Source organism: Myxocyprinus asiaticus, chromosome 48, assembly GCF_019703515.2.
Source record: "Myxocyprinus asiaticus isolate MX2 ecotype Aquarium Trade chromosome 48, UBuf_Myxa_2, whole genome shotgun sequence".
NCBI lineage: Eukaryota > Metazoa > Chordata > Actinopteri > Cypriniformes > Catostomidae > Myxocyprinus > Myxocyprinus asiaticus.
In genome coordinates, this window is record NC_059391.1 from 6,655,120 (window position 1) to 6,667,180 (window position 12,061).

At 40.6% G+C, this 12,061-nt stretch overlaps 1 protein-coding gene across 5 annotated transcripts in view; it reads left to right on the plus strand.

Annotated features, from left to right (window-relative positions):
• Positions 1-3,255: 3,255 nt before the first annotated feature.
• The window catches only part of LOC127437079 (protein BANP-like), a 103,811-nt gene continuing 95,005 nt past the window's right edge, over positions 3,256-12,061 (plus strand). For 4 of the 5 annotated variants that reach the window (XM_051691726.1, XM_051691729.1, XM_051691731.1 and 1 more), the window contains exon 1: positions 3,256-3,349. The gene's annotated coding sequence lies outside the window, so the exon portion shown is untranslated. Of the gene's footprint in view, positions 3,350-4,948; positions 5,087-12,061 lie in introns of all 5 variants that reach the window. The other variant, XM_051691727.1, reaches the window with a different exon arrangement.

A 12,061-nucleotide genomic window follows, 5' to 3' on the forward strand; every position in this document is an offset into this window, starting at 1 on the left:
CATTACATTCCCAGTAGGTCAGAAGTTTACATACAATTTGTTAGTATTTGGTAGCATTACCATTAAATTGTTTAACTTGGGTCAAACGTTTTAGGTAGCCTTCCACAAGCTTCTCACAAGTTGCTGGAATTTTGTCTCATTCCTCCAGACAGAACTGGTGTAACTGAGTCAGGTTTGTAGGCCTCCTTGCTCACACATGCTTTTTAATTTCTGCCCACAAATTTTCTATCAGATTGAGGTCAGGATTTTGTGATGGCCACTCCAATACCTTGACTTTGTTGTCCCTAAGCCATTTTGCCACAACTTTGGAGGTATGCTTGGGGTCATTATCCATTTGAAAGACCCATTTGCGACTGAGCTTTAACTTCATGGCTGATGTCTTGAGGTGTTGCTTCAATATATCCAAATAATTTTACTTCCTCATGATGCCATCTATTTTGTGAAATACACCAGTCCCTCCAGCAGTAAAGCACCCCCACAACATGATGCTGCCACCCCCATGCTTCACGGTTGGGATGGTGTTCTTCGGCTTGTAAGCCTCACCCTTTATCCTCCAAACATAACGATGATCATTATGGCCAAACAGTTCAATTTTTGTTTCATAAAACCAGAGGACATTTCTCCAAAAAGTAAGATCTTTTTCCACATGCGCACTTGCAAACTGTAGTCTGGCTTTTTTATGGCGGTTTTGGAGCAGTGGCTTCTTCCTTGCTAAGCAGCCTTTTAGGTTATGTCGATATAGGACTCGTTTTACTGTGGATATAGATACTTGTCTATCTGTTTCTTCCAGCATCTTCACAAGGTCCTTTGCTGTTGTTCTGGGATTGATTTGCACTTTTCGCACCAAACTACATTCATCTTTAGGAGACAGAATGTGTCTCCTTCCTGAGCGGTATTATGGCTGCGTGGTCCCATGGTGTTTATACTTGCGTACTATTGTTTGTACAGATGAACGTGGTACCTTCAGACATTTGGAAATTGCTCCCAAGGATGAACCAGACTTGTGGAGGTACATAAATTTTTTTCTGAGGTCTTTGCTGATTTTCTTTTGATTTCGAAGGTAGGCCTTAAAATACATCCACAGGTACACCTCCAATTCATTATACCTCCTATCAGAAGCTAATTGGCTAATTGCCTAAAGGCATGACATAATTTTCTGGAATTTTCCAAGCTTCTTAAATGCACAGTTAACTTAGTGTATGTAAACTTCTGAACCACTGGAACTGCGATATAGTCAATTAAAAGTGAAACAATCTGTCTGTAAACAATTGTTGGAAAAATGACTTGTGTCATGCACAACATAGATGTCTAAACGACTGATTAAAAAAAATTTAAAAGTGTGATTAAAAAAAAAGAGTTTTAATGACTTCAACATAAGTGTATGTAAACTTTTGACTTCAACTGTGTATATATATATATATACACACACACACACACACACACACACATATATATATTGTGGCGGAATGAGCCGCCCCTCTGGCTCTCTCTATATATATTTCAAAACCTATTTATTGATGGTATAGCCTACATGGAATTTGTAAATTTTTAATCAGTGTAAATGTGGCCAAAGTGTTGAAAAACTAATAAAAATCAGCTGTATAATTATCTGAGAAATAATTTATTTCATATGCAGAAAATGGACATTATAACTAAAATATACCCCAAACTGATTCAAAATCAGAATCGAACCGAGAGCATGTGATTTGGAATCAAATTTGGCAATCTTTATCAATATCCATGCCTAATGGGTATTGTTAAAGGGATGTCAACAGATCAAACCAATACTAATTGATCAATAATAATGAATATTAATGATAATGATAAATGATATTTAGCCTTTGGTACACATCTGTGGTTTTGTCTCGATAAAGTGGTACTTGATCCTTTCTGATGGTATTGTGGGGGTACTTAATCGGGGCTGGTACTAGGATGTGATCTTTGGGGGCGCATTTTGACTTTTAGGGTGGGCAATAGGTTCTTTCTTCATCTGACCAGGGCTTTTAAGGGATAATTCACCCAAATATAATTTGGCTCATAATTTACTCACCCTCATGCCATTCCAGATGTGTATGACTTGCTTTCTTCTGCTGAACACAAATGAAGATTTTTAGAAGAATATTTCAGCTCTGTAGGTCCATACAATGCAAGTGAATGGTGACCAGAACTTTGAAGCTCCAAAAGGACACAAAGGCAGCGTAAAAGTAATCCATACGACTTCAGTGGTTAAATTCATGTCTTCTGAAGCGATATGATAGGTGTTCAATATTTAAGTCCTTTTTTTGTGTAATTCTACACTTTCACTTATGCATTCTGGCATGGAAGTGACTTTCACATTCAGCCACCTAATGGTCTAAGCTGGTCAAAGGTGGAGATTTATAGTAAAAAAAAAGGACTTAAATATTTATCTGTTTCTCACCCACACCTATCATATCGCTTTTGAAGATACAGATTTAACCACTGGAGTGTTATGGATTACTTTTATGCTGCCTTTATGTGATTTTTGGACCTTCAAAGTTCTGGTCACCATTCACTTGCTATATATGGACCTGCAGAGCTGAAATATTCTACTGAAAATCTTTATTTGTTCTCTGCAGAAGACAGAAAGTCATACACATCTGGGATGGCATGAGGGTGAGTAAATGATGAGAGCATTTTCAGTTTTGGGTGAACTATCCTTTTAATTATTTTGCTGTCTGATTCGGGGCCTTTCAACAGCAGGATTACATAGAGGCCTACTGTATGTGTGTATATATATATATATATATATATATATATATATATATATATATATATATATATATATATATATGAGATAAGGATAAATATAGGGACATTAACTCTATGTGTTGTATCAGGGGTTTTACATGGTAGGCTACTTCAAATAATACAATATGGTGGTACAATATGGACCCTGCACTCTGACCCCAGCCTAGCTGGGATATGTGAAAAAGAAGAATTTCACTGTATATGTGCAAATGTATAATGTGTGATGAATAAAGAAAATTATTATTATTAATTATTAATTATACTACAAAAAGTATATGTCCAAAACCCTATGTCATTGTCATGGCACATGTCCAAAAACATGGTACTTTTTGTAAGTGTCTCCCAATATTCATTTAGGGTTAAAGTCACCTGTGTTCACAATGAAATCCTAAACTTTACAACAAAATACTTAATCTCAGATGTGTTGTTCTGACAGGACTCTAAGCTGCAGTCCTGAAACCCGTTTGCGCATGCGCAGTGAGTGCAGCGAACGGCGTTCAATGCTCAGGTTTTTCTCTCGCGAGGAAGGACGCCATTATCGGAATCCTCACAAACAACACGAGAATTCATCATTCACACGGTAATATAAACCATTTTGACAGGCGACACCTCCTGCTCTCCGCGCGATCACAAAATACCGCGCTGCGCATTACAGAAATACACTTTACAATGCACTTTTGTTTAAAATGTATCTTGCATGCTATGCAGAGCACAAATGCGGCCTAGGATCATTTCACTGCTGCGCTGAATGCATTTCTGCTGTTGGTTAGCTGGCGCGAGCTAACAGGCTACACAAGCATGTTAGCTGCAGAGTGCGAGCTGACCCAAATAAATCACTCATAGTGTTAAGTGTTTTCATTGTATGTACACGAAAGCCTTTTAAGATTTCTGAAACCAGGGTGAAGCTTTTTTTCTTTCTCTCTCTCTCTCTTTTTTATTTTTATTTTTTAATACCTATAAATATTAAGTGGTTAACTCACTGAGCAGGATCTGAGCTCATTACAGTACCACTAGCAATAGTCTCTTGTGATCATCCAGTTCCATGATATATATGAAAGCATCACAGTATTGACAACTGATACTGTACCATGATACCACCACAGTACTTTTTTGTAATGGTCAGTTGCGAATGCAAAAGCTGTAAAGAATAGCAATTTATTTAATTATAAAACAGGTTTCCCATGTCATGGAAAACTTAGAAATAAATGAGAATATTAAAATTGTGCTTTCCAGGCCTGGATTTTTTTTTTTTTTTTTTGTATAAATTATAAACATCTTAAGTTATGACATTTCTATCGTAAATATAGGCCTAAAGTTTTCTAGTTCGCCTCAGCTCAACTCAAAAATATTGAATTGGCTAGATTTTTAAAAAATTATTATTATTATTATTATTATTATTATTATTATTATTTTGTTGTGGGTTCAGTCTTTATGATGATTGAATGATTTTAAAATCCTTGTCATATGTTCACAAACAACTGGAAAAGTCTTGGAAATGTATTGGAACGGTCAGAAATGAACTAATATTTGCCCCCTAAATTTAATATTCAGGGGTGTTAATCACCTATTTGAGAGCCTTTTTTTTTCTTCTAACTAACTAACTATATATATATATATATATATATATATATATATATATATATATATATATATATATAATTAATAACATATATTAACTACATGAGTTAACATTAACAATGAACACCACTTTTGAAGCATTAATTAATCTTGGTTAATGTTAATTTCAACATATACATGTTTAACTTTATAAGTTGTATACGTAAATTATGTTGATTTTTATTAGTTAATGCATTATAAACTAATACAACCTAACAATGAAAAATTATTTTTTACAGCATTTATTAATCTTGGTCAATGTTAATTGCAACATATACTAAGACATTTTTAACATTAGAAGTTGTTTACACAAGTTACGTTAAGTTGTTGAATTAGCTAATGCATTCTAAACTAACACAAACTAGCAATGAAGAATATTTCTTACAGCATTTATAGACCTTTTTCACAGACTGTGATGATGCGTTTCCAACTAGCAAACTTTTATATGATAATCTTTTTAAATATTGTGTGTAAGTTTATAACATTATTCTTTGTGTTATATTACCCTGGAATTAGTTTAAAAAAATAAATTACCACAACTGTGAGGGGTTTTCTATTACAGCTGCTGAGAGAGTGACAGTAAATATGGCATCTTCTCCCATCTGACTGTCTTAATCCACCGCTCTCTAATTTTTTTTTTTTTCTGGAATGTCATTCAAATGTAATAGTGGATTTTTTCTTTTGCTCTTGGAGAAAATGGGTAAGTGAAAATAATATTTGCTGTTGTCTCCCATTCACCGCTGTCAAAGTTTACCCTGCAATCGTTCATTTCCGTGTTCCAAAACTCGGACTGTGAAAAAGGTCTGTAAATCTTGGGTAATGTTAATTTCAACATATATTAACACATTTTTAACATTAAAAGTTGTATATGGATTACATAATTTACATTGAGTTGTATTAGTTAATGCATTATTTAATAATACAAACTAGCAAAGAAAAATGATTTTTTTACAGCATTTATTAATCTTGGTTAATATTAATTTCAATACATATTAATCAGTTTTTAACATTAAAAGGTGTATACGCAAGTTAAGTTACTTTAAGTTGAATTAGCTAATGCATTATAAACTAACAAACTAGCATTGAACAATATTTTTTTACAGCATTTATTAATCTTGGTTAATGATAATTTCAACATATACTAATAGATTTTTAACATTAAAAGGTGTATACGCAAGTTAAGTTAGTTGTATAGTTGTAAGTTGTATGAGCTTATTCAATAATAACACAAATTAGCAATAAGCAATTTTTTTTTTTACAGCATTTATTAATCTTGATTTATGTTAATTTGATCATATGCTAATACATTTTTAACATAAGTTATATACGTAAATTACGTATATATATATATATATATATATATATATAAAATTATGGAGGCTAAGGTGCTGGTGGCATGTTTGCCTCAAGCCCTGGTAATTTCTGACCCTGCCTGTGAACAACTAGAAATCAAACGCACATCCTTACCGCAAACATAGGAACCATTGGTGAATATAGTTTCCCCCTATCTAGCCTCTCTTCAACACCATTGCAATTCATATGTGAAATTAAATATTTAACAAAGGGGCTAAACATGTAAGTGATTATTACTGGCCTTCAGCACCATATACAGTGGGGTCCTAATGTATAGATAGATGGATGGATAGGCGGACGGACAGATAGATGGATGGATGGATAGACGGATAGATGGACAGATAGACAGACAGTCAGATAGATAGAGAGACAGACAGACAGATGGATGGATGGATGAACAATTTGTGACAACCTGCCCCAATAGAGTTAAATAAAAGTGTTGGTCATCAAACTATAAACAAGCATTTTACAGGGTTCCCTTACGACTCAGTACACTTGACATTGCATTTGCTAACGCATATAGGGAGTGTCCTACCATACGACCTAGATGAAACCTCTCTACAATAACAGCAATATTCTAATATTGGCTATGGTGTTTGAGCCCCGCCTTTTTAGGCGTGAAGCTTTCCGCTATAAAAGCAGGTGCGCAAACACCATTTCTCAGAATTTTCTTCCTTCAAGACAGCGATTCATCTCTCGTCTAGAAGTCTTCTGCTTCGCCGTCGACTACACGAGTCAGCGGGTGGGATTTTCACAGCAACGAGAAGACTCTCCTCTCCCCTGCAGTGCACCAGTGAACATCACGCCGTTTGTTGCTTCGCTGGTGAACGGGCCGCTTCAGCATCCTGATTCCCCGCAGCGCTTCGGCAGGAGTTTTGTATCCTTATAAGCATTGTATATTGTTATGTTGTGTGTGTGTATATACACTACCGGTCAAAACTTTTGAAACACTTGACTGAAATGTTTCTCATGATCTTAAAAATCTTTTGATCTGAAGGCATATGCTTAAATGTTTGAAATTAGCTTTGTAGACAAAAATATAATTGTGCCACCATATTAATTTATTTAATTATAAAACTAAAATTTAATAAAACAAAAGTATTTGAAACTGATGACTTGGACCAAATAATAAAGAAAAGCAGCCAATAAGTGCCCAACATAGATGGGAACTCCTTCAAGCATCCCAGGGTGATACCTCAAGAAGTTGGTTGAGAAAATGTCAAGAGTACATGTCTGCACATTCTAGGCAAAGGGTGACTACTTTGAAGATGCTAAAATATAACACAGTTTTGATTTATTTTGGATTTTGTTTAGTCACAACATAATTCCCATAGTTCCATTTATGTTATTCCATAGTTTTGATGACTTTACTATTATTCAAAAATGTGAAAAGAAATTATAATAAAGAATGAGTAAGTGTTTTAAAACTTTTGACCAGTAGTGTGTGTGTGTATATATATATATATATATATATATATATATATATATATATATATATATACAGTGGCAGATTTAGGCATGGGCAACATGGGCAGTTGCCCAGGGCGGCACGAGGCACCCACACAGACCCCCCCCACCCCCCAGGTCAACAACTTTGGGGGCGTGTTGAAGCGGGTTTCGCCCAAGGCGCCATACAATCCCGCTGTCAGATCAGCATGAGAGCTGCATTCCCTTTCTGGGCCGCGCCCACGCAGAGTCAGCTCTCACGGAGACAGACTGCCCTCACTGCGAGGGCATGAGTCTCAAGATGCTTCGCTTGCGAATCACCCTCGTTCTGAAGGACGATTCAGCCTCTCGTGCCCTCCCACCCGCCTCTTCTGTGAAACCTGAGGGATCACACGAGGAGGCACGGCAGGGCCACGAGGTCGAGCAGGATGCATTTGAGGATGACCTCATGCCGGCACACGCCCCGCGAGCCCCTCAATCTCCACATATCACATCTATGCGGCCTCGGGTTGTTCAGCGGTTCTGACGCTGGGGATGATGACGATGTCATGTCTCTCGCTGCATCAGGCGAGTGGTCAGTGGGTGATGCTACCGCCCCTTCCCCCAGCGAGGGCGAGGAGCATGTACGTGCCACTGACAAGGAGATGCTTCAAGACCTTTCAAGGGCAGCGAAGAGCTCGATATCGAGGAGTCTCCTCCAGAGGAACCTACACAATCTTGCCTTGATGAATGGTTCCTGCAGTCCGGACACTGTCAAGCGGCCGCGTCTCGTAGATCTGCCAAGTTCTTCCCTGAAGTTCATAACGCACTGTCAAAATACTGGCGTGCATCCTATTCAGCTCGCCCGCACAGCAATTACATCCTCTCATGTTGATCACGGTGAAGAAAACGGTTATGCCCAACTACCCCCTGTGGAGGAGGCGGTAGTGGCAAACCTCTGCCCAGCGAGTAGCAGGGCATGGAAATCATGCCCCATTCATCCTTCCTAGCTCTGTCGACTGATGTCTGCACTAGCTTGAAGAGCATGCTCAGCAGCGGGCCAAGCTGGTTCATCACTCCACGTGATGGTGGTGCTCCAGGTCTTTCAAGCCAAGCTCCTCAAGCAAATGGATGAGCAAGGCTATGACCAAAGACACTCAGAGAGCTCCGCACCGCTACGGACTTAGCGCTGCGTGCCATGAAAGTCACTGCACAGGCCATTGACAAGTCAATGGGCAACCTGGTAGTTCTGGATCGTCACATCTGGCTGACCCTCACGGAAATGCATGACAAGGAAAAGGCCACTCTGCTGGATGCTCCAGTGTCTCCAGCTGGCCTCTTCTGTGGATAATTTTGCCGAGTGTTACGTCGCGACTCAGCAGCACTTGCAGACTATGAGACACTTTATGCCGAAACAAAGTAATGTACCACAGCCAGTTCACTCCCGCTCTGTTTCGAGCCTGCGCCCAGCCAAAAGCCCCATGCCCTCTGCCTCAGCGCCACCACCTGCTGCCCCCGAGCCACCGGTGAGGCCATGGGCCAAACAGAAGTGCTGGCGGAACCCCTCCCCCCCCCGGTGCAGCAAAAGTGCTCCCGACGGGCACAGCCCTTTGAAGCGGAATGCAGAGTTCGCTGTTACCTCCGGGTCTGCTCCGAAGAAGGCTCGATTGGAGACACACAACACTGTTCCCCATCTCCCCACTGTTGTTTGTCAGGAAAGGAATGATGCTGTTCACAGTATTGTTCAAAATGTTGTTTCTGTGTCTCACATTCATATGAATGCAATAAAAAATGCAAAAAAGAATACAGCGCTCTTGCACATGCACAAGACACTCACACATTCTCAATAAAGTGCTCTTTTCCTCTTCAAAGCCCACACATTGTGCACAACCGTATCCCACTGGGGAGCGGCACATTATATCATACAGTGAACAAACCAAATCGCCCTCTGTCCCGTTATGCGGATGCGTGGTGAGTCCTTACGGGTATTTCAGATTGGGTGCTAAAAATGATCGAACATGGGTATACAATCCAATTTGCACATCGGCCACCCCGTTTCAACGGCATTCTGTTTTCCATGGTTTCGTCCGAAGACGCACCAGTGTTACGAGCCGAAATACACAATCTCGAAAATCACGAAAAGCATGATAGAGGTTGTTCCAAATGGTCAAACCTTTTTTAAAAGGTTATTTTGTTGTCCCAAAGAAATACGGCGGGCTTCAGCCAATCCTAGATCTGAGACATTTGAATTGCGCACTTGCAAAGGTGCCCATTCAAAATTATTACTCAGAAATGGATCTTATCACTTGTCCATCCACACGATTGGTTTGCGTCGATAGATCTGAAAGATGCGTACTTTCATGTCCAAATTGTACAACATCACAAGATGTTTTTGAGATTTGCGTTCAAGGGAACGGCATATCAATTCAAAGTCATGCCCTTCGGACTGTCCCTGGCTCCTCGCACGTTCACAAAGTGCATCGATGCAGTTGTAGCCCCTCTGAAACTGAGCGGGATGCGCATTTTGAACTACCTCGACGATTGGCTGTTACTGGCCCAATCAGAGGCTCTGTTATGCCAGCACAGAGACTTACTGCTTCAGCATCTAAACAGCTTGGGCCTCAATATCAACTGGGCGAAGAGCATGCTTTCCCCCAGCCAACAAATCTTCTTTTTGGGAGCCCGCTTCGACTCTGTGAGTGGGCACGTGCACCTCACAAGCCAGCACGTTCAGGCCATTCTACTGTGTCTGTCTCAGTTCAAACTGGGGAGAACACTTCTACTGAAGCTGTTTCAAAAAGCTTTGGGGTTTATGGCAGCAGCATCCATTCCATTAGGTCTTTACACATGAGACCTCTTCAATACTGGCTCAAGCAATATGTGCCACGACATGCTTAGTGCCATGTGCGCATGCACATCACTATATCTCGCCGCTGTGTAGCAGCTCTATCACATTGGGTAGCTCCTGCCTTTTACCAGCGAGGTATCATATTGGGGCAGATTTTCAGGTGGAAAAAGTGGTGACTACAGACGCTTCCATCACTGTTCTGAGGATTTGGGATATATTCATCAAAGCAGAAATTGATCTAGTATTTGCCTCAGTGGAGAACGCCCACTGTCCCATCTGGTTCTCGAAGTCCCAAGCCCCGCTGGGAGCGGACGCAATGGCCCACAAGTAGCCATCGAAACGCAAATATGCGTTTCCCCTGGTGTGCCTTATTTACTCTGTCATATGCAAAGTCCAAGAGGACAAGGAAACTATTCTATTGGTTGCGCCAAAATGGCCCAATCAGCCATGGTTTCCAGAAATTATAGAGATGTTATACAGCTCGCCATGGGAAATACCGCTGAGGAGGGAATCTCCTCTCTCATGTGCAAAGCACAAACTGGCATCCCCAGCCCAAGCTGTGGAACCTGCATGTGTGGCCCCTGAACGGAGCATGCAAAAGCACTAGAACTGATGCGTTCTGTCATGAACACCATTTTACAAGCCAGAGCGCCATCCACGAGACGCCTCTACGTGTTAAAATTGAATGTGTTCACTGATTGGTGTCTTTTACATGGCAAAGACCCAGTAAACTGCCCCATACATGAAATTCTTATATATCTTCAAGAGCGATTAGACGCAGGACTCAATCCGTCAATGCTCAAAGTTTATGTGGCGACTATATCTGCGTATCACGCACCTGAAGCCTGCGCCACCATAGGCAAACATGATTTAATCATAAAGTTCCTTAGAGGAGCAAGACAATTTAATCCAGCTCAGCTGGCTACAGTCCCGACTTGGGACCCAACTTTGGTCCTAAAAGCGCTTGCAGAGCCCCCCTTTGAGCCTTTGGACTCTGTTGATTTGCACTACTGCTGGCTCTTGCCTCAGTAAAACGGGTCGGTGAGTTACGTGCACTATCAATTGACAATTCATGTCTGGAGTTTGGCCCTGGTCTTTCAAAAGCCACTGTCAAACCCAGAAAAGGCTATGTGCCTAAGGTTCTACCCACGCCCTTCAGAGCACAGGTGGTTCACCTTCAAGCCTTCTTCCCTCCTCCATTTAATTCGGATGAGGAACAATCCTTGCATTTGTATGCACTGTGCGGGCGCTACACACATACATTGAGTACACCCACCAGTTAAGAATGTATGATCAGCTCTTTGTGTGCTATGGAGGATGCACAAAAGGAATGTCCGTCTCCAAGCAAAAACTTTCTCACTGGATCGTTGATGCGATTACCCTGGCTTATGAGTCACAAGGTAAGATTTGCCCAGTTGGTGCTAAAGCACACTCAACTAGAGGCATGGCCTCCTCATGGGCATGGACGAATGGTGTGTCTTTACAAGACATATGTTTTGCAGCAGGATGGTCTTCTCAAAACACATACGCAAGGTTTTACAACCTAGAAGTAACTTCATTCTCTTCACAAGTCCTCTCTGTTTAGAGCGCTTGCTATTTAATTTGCCAAACATATACTTATGCCCCTCCCTTTAAGTATGGGCTCCCCATCATTTTACACAACTGCCTGCATTCAGGCCGTTGTAATTTTCCATAAAGTCACAAGCACTTTCATTTTAAATAAACTCCTTTCCTGACTGGGTTCGTGAAGCGGTTAAATCATACTATATGACTATAGTTCATATATTCATTCTGAGTGCTCCCCTCCTGGCCCAATATGAGGGTCACTCACTTGCGGCATACTCATATCAGTTGCTGTCCCGCAGGACTGCGGCGTCACGTTCCTCTCTGGAAGGTTATGTCATGCAGTGCGGCGTGATGGGATTCTGTTCCCCATATGCGTTAGCAAATGCAATGTCAAGTGTACTGAGTTGTAAGGGAACATCTCGGTTACATACGTAACCTCGGTTCCCTGAGATGAAGGGAACGAGACATTGCAAATGCTGGCCG